Below are 6,000 nucleotides of genomic sequence, written 5' to 3'. Positions count from 1 at the left end.
TAATATATACTTCCTACCACCCTGTTCGGGGAATAGTAATACTATGTAATTATGTACCTCACAACTTATAATAGTGTAACCTGAATGGTGACTACACATGTCTGTGGATAAAAAACAGTTTATATTACTCTTACATCACAGCCTTCCTTTTCTTTTAGACGGAGTCTTGCTCCTCTGTCACTCAAACTGGAGTGCAGTGGCGCGCTCTCGATTCACTGCAACCACTGCCTCCCGGGTTCAAGCGATTCTCCTGCCTCAGCCTCCCGAGTAGCTGGGATTACAGGCACCCACCACTACGCCTGGCTAATTTTTTTGTATTTTTAGTAGAGACAGGGTTTCACCTTGTTAGCCAGGATGGTCTTGATCCCCTGACCTCATGATCCTCCCGCCTTGGCTTCCCAAAGTGCTGGGATTACAGGTGTGAGCCACTGTGCCTGGCCAGACAGCCTTACATTTGTTATATTTTACAATGTATGTTTAGAAAGCTAATATCTTGAGACAATTTGTATTCACAGTAAAATATTTGAAAACTATAAATATTCTTTGTACCAGAGTCTCTGCTGTAAGTTCAAATAAATTTAGCCTCTTTTGACAATATTGCTGGAGTGTAGTTGGACACAAAATAGTCTAATCTCCATCTGAATACACTTAATGGAGGAGAAAATGCAATTGTGAGTTACTCCTATTTGAGAAATAAATACTTTCTAAGAAATGAATCAATTTATAATAACAATATAGATAACAAATAGGTAGCAAAATAGTGGTATTTGAATTAAAAAAACAAGGGCTTGTCTAAAATACAAAATATGTTTTATAAAATTAAGATTTTTGTATTCAAGATGATTTAATTACTAATCAGGTTAACAAAACAATTACCTTAAATAGAAGAATTGAAAAGAATATTTTAAAGGATTATACAAAGATGTATAAGCAGTGAACAATTTTGTGGAAATAATAAGAGAGGCTAAAGGATATAAGAAAACAAATAATGAAGTAATAAATAAAAAAATACTTTTTGGCTAGGTGTGGTGGCTTATGCCTATAATCCCAGCACTTTGGGAGGCCAAGGTGGGAGGATTGCTTACAGCCCACAAGTTCGAGACCAGCCTGAGCAACATAGGGAGACCCCATCTCTGCGAAACATAAATTAGTTATGTTTTGGTGTATGGTGGCAGTTGCCTATAGTCCCAACTAGTTGGGAGGCTGAGGCAGGAAGATTGCTTGAGCCCAGGAGGTAGAGTCTATAGTGAGCTGTGAGTATAATTTTAAAGTATGTGATAAATTAGGGAAAATATTTTATACATGTTTATAGACTGCAGTGCCACTTTGAATGTTGGGACCATTATTGCACTTGCTCATGGGGCTAAAATCAGCAGTCATTCAGAAAACCAAACAAGCAAACAAACAAAAATCGCAGCAATTTAGGTAAAGAATGAAATTTCACCAACCTGATAAAGAGAATTTATACGAAACTCACTGGCTTAACTCCCAGCCGTCAATCAATACCAATTTGCCAATGTGTGGGTGAACGGTTTTGTAAATGGTCCTCTGCTGCCCAGCTCACGTTTCATGGAACGGATACATTATCTTCTTTGCGCTCTTCCTAAATTCAAATTCATGGACTAAAATATGTGTATATTTTCTGTTGTTTAAATAGGCTAAGTTTTAAGGAGGATTACTACTGCAGTACTGCTTTTGTAACAGAGTGCCAAGCAGCTGGGGAAACATGATACAAGAGGCATTGGTTTTGGAGAAAAGAAAAAGGCAGAAGCTGGAAGACCCTTGGGGTTCGTATTAGAAGAAGCCTAAAAGGCTTGAGAAAATTATCAGTAATGGCTTAACAGAAAGTAAAAAAAGAAAATGGAATCTGGAGGAAAGGAAACACTTTACAGGTAGTAGCTATAAATAGAAAATAGAAATATACAAAATAAATGTGGTGATCTAGCTAAGAGGATTTTCAGGAAGATTACTGAAAATAATACCTAATGTTTGACTGACTGTAAAAAAAAATGTGAGAGAAGAAAGATCAACTAAGAAAAGTTAAAACTAATGGAGCCAGGATTTGTAGTATTAAAAAAAAAAAAAAAAACACTTTCTCATTTCAAGTCTCTCCAGCGGGAAAATTATACTTAAATTAAGAACAGCTCTTAGGCTTAAGATCAAATCCATAGGAGGTTTAAAAGAGTATTTATGAATGCATCATAGCAAGCCACCTCATAAAAACCTGCAGACCAGAAATAAACAAACCAAAGATCCTCTTAGTAGCTTATAGATGTATCTTGTAGGTTCACTTTCTTAAAACAGTAAGTCTCAGAATCCTAACAGTCATTGGTTGCAGGGAGTTCGTACAATCTTGAAGGCGTGTGTGGGTTTTGCTTTTATTAAATAGAGTGAATGATAAATTGATACACATAAACGTCAGAAATATTGTAAGGCATTGTTTCAGCTTGGACAAAAGGAACAGAGACATTATTACTTGTAAAGAGGATATTGACATAAAATTATTAATATAATTAATTTAGATGAGAGATGTTAAGAGGTGTTACTGTTAGGGTAGGAAGACAGGCAGATGTGAGCAGAGCAGCAGAGCTCCTCCAACCCCTCTCCTCCACCATAAATGTCAGGCAACCATCAGGTGGTGGTCAGGCGGTTGTTAAACTGTCTCTCTAAATAATAATTGGTCACAGCCAGCGCCAGGGAATGACAGTCTCCCAATAGTTAGAAAATACTGGACGCTGTGATCAGCACCTTCCCAATAAGAACTCGGGAGCTGGATACGCGGGCTCAAGCATGCGCACTAAGGGGCAAAATGGTGGCGTTTTAACTGGTATATGACCTTCTTCTGCGAACACTTGACTGGTAAGTGAAAATGCCTCAAATGAGCACGTGCATAACTTGAGTAAACACACTGTGTGTGTGCCCCTTTGCAAGTGCCAGCAGGCCACTGCACATGTGAACCCTAGGAAAATTCGAGGGAGGAGAGAGGTAATCTCCCGCCCCAAAACGTGCCAACATATAAAACCTGAAGTCAATGGCTGCAGTGGATTTGGAGCTCTCAAGTTGCCCTTTTGTCCCTCTTCCAAGTGTAATTCCTTTTGTTTATGTCCAAATACGTTTTAATGAATTCTCCTGCTAAAAAACTTGTCTTCGGCCGAGCACGGTGGCTCTCGCATGTAATCCCAGCACTTTGGCAGGCTGAGGCAGGTGGATCACCTGAGGTAAGGAGTTCAAGACCATCCTGGCTAACACGGTGAAACCCCGTCTCTACTAAAAATACAAAAAAAATTAGCCGGGCTTGGTGGCGGGCGCCTGTAGTCCCAGCTACTCGGAGAGGCTGAGGCAGGAGAATGGCGTGAACCCGGGAGGCGGAGCTTGCAGTGAGCCGAGATCGCGGCACTGCGCTCCAGCCTGGGTGACAGAGCGAGACTCCGTCTCAAAAAAAAAAAAAAAAAAGAATTAGCAAGTCATGGTGGCAGACACCTGTAATTCCAGCTACTCAAGAGGCTGAGGCAGGAGACTCACTTGAGCTTGGGAGGCGGAGGTTGCAGTGAGAGCTGAGATCATCTTACAGTATTTCTGACCTTTATGTATATCAATTTATCATTCACTCTATTTAATAAAAGCAAAACCCACACATGCCTTCAAGATAGTATGGATTCCCTGCAACAATGACAGGATTCTGAGACTTACTGTTCAACAAAGTGAACCTACAAGATACACACATAAGATACAGGATCTTTGGTTTGGTTTTTCCGGTCTGCAGGTTTTTATGAGGTGGCTTGCTGTGATGTATTCGTAAATATTCTTTTAAACCTCCTATGGATTTGGTCTTAAGCCTAAGACCTGTTCTTAATTTAAGTATAATTCAATTTCAAAAAGAGTCAACAAAGATTCTTGGAAAGTTTTTCATTAAAACACCTTGAACCCACCTGCTTTTGCCATCCTCTGGCTCATAGAACACTCACAAAATATGGCTGTGCCAGGTGTGATCTGCCCCAGCCAGAATCTCAGTTTTTGTTTTGTGCAAGGGGATTTATGCTTTGGCCTCTTTGTTCATTGTTTCATATATATTGTAAAGTCTAGGAGGAAAATCTCTACCTTCACCAATAACACCCTCGTTATGCTTCCCTTTTCCACGGGACTTGAATGTCTTTGTAACTCTCCTTCATGAAATTATTCCTAAACTTTTTAAAAAAAGTTTTCTCCATTAGCTTGGGGAAGGGAGGAAAAGGAAATCTCAAAACATTCGTCCCCTAAGCTTATCAATTACCTTCTTTAAATTCAACCAATTCTATTCTTCAGGGAATTTCTGCCAATGTCTCATCTTCCTCTGACATAGGCTCTTGAGGTCATTTTGAATATCAACTAACTTACTTTTAGCAAATTCTGTCTAGAGGGTCTAGAAGACTTCTGTACAATAGAACTTAGTGAAAGTTACATGTGTAATTTTAAAATTGTTAGTCACCACATGAAAAAACTGAAAGAGAATTAAGTGAAATTAATTTTAGAAATTTGTTTTATTTAATTCATAATACTCTAAACTATTGTATTCCCACGTTGAATCAATGTGAAACATTATTAATGAGGAACTTTACATTCTCTTGTGTTTAATTTACACTTAGAGTGTGTCTTTAGTTAGACTAGTCACATTTCAAGGGCGCTATAGCCACAAGTGACTAGTGGGTACCATATTTAACGGGAGGTTTACAAAGACTTCCTCAGGTTATGGGTTGTTGGTGATTGGGGCTTATTTCTTAGATTCTCAGGTTTTAGGTAACTACCATTCAAAATCCTGACGAACATGTAATGCATAATTGAAGGTATGACTCAGTCATCATTTCCACTTATTTCAAACTTCATCAACAAAAGAAACAATATTAATGCTGCCTTAAGTATGCAGAGTGGATCAGATCAATCCCTATATTAACTGGCCCTCCATTTGATCCCTTGAAAGTGTGAAAATAAATCAGGAGCAAAATGTCCTTACTTCATGCCAAGAAGGTTACAAGTAAATAGATCCCAGCATATTTTGTATCATTTAATTATAGCAATTGATGCCTTCCTGAAGTATATCATGTTATCTGTCAATGTATTCATGAAGCACTCCCATCTCATTTACAAACCATCCCTTGCCCAGATGGCTAAGCACATCTAATTATCTTGAATAATAATTTTAGATGTCAGAGTTTTGTGACCTTTATAAAAATTAAGCATGCTCATCTTGGTTCTCCCTACTAAAAATACTCTGAATATATAGTTATATATAGGCTTAAGATAATAAGTTTATTATAATTATATATTTGCTCAGTGTAAGAGGACTATTTAAGTTATATTATTTTACCCAAATCAATTTGGTCAAAAAAACCTGGGGTGCATGAAATCTATTAGTCAACTGTAAACTATAAATATCCTGAAATATTAATGCTTTGATCATTCTTAATTTTGATGCAAAACACTATATGTCATTTTATATATATTTCTAGTTTTATTGTATTCATAATTTTCTCATATTTTAAGAATATTTGTGTTTCTATTTCAGTTTTCAAACAATCATTACTCATATTTGTTGTTACAAATATTTACAATCCTTAAGTGTCTACTAAAATCACTAAATGTTTACTTTGTACATGTGAAACTTGTAAAGTGCTGCAACTAGTTATGTATCAACTGGGGACTTGATTGTTATGTGATGAAAATTTTAAAAATAGATTACACAGAAATTTCTTATTTTTTAAAGATTTTCTTCAATCAGTCAATTATATATCATAAATCCCTTTTAATTATATATATAGCTGAATGTATATATACACATATGTAGCTGATTGTATATATACACACACGTATATATACATGCGTGTATATATACACGCATGTATATATATACACACATATAATACATATATAATGGTTTGCTCACTCTATAGCTCAACCTTAATAAAATTATATTTAAGAAATGTGCTAATTCATTCATCAATATTCAATGTCACATATGTGTGTATG

This window comes from Symphalangus syndactylus, chromosome 5 (assembly GCF_028878055.3).
Source record: "Symphalangus syndactylus isolate Jambi chromosome 5, NHGRI_mSymSyn1-v2.1_pri, whole genome shotgun sequence".
NCBI classification, from domain to species: Eukaryota; Metazoa; Chordata; class Mammalia; order Primates; family Hylobatidae; genus Symphalangus; species Symphalangus syndactylus.
This window is presented reverse-complemented; position numbering follows the sequence as displayed.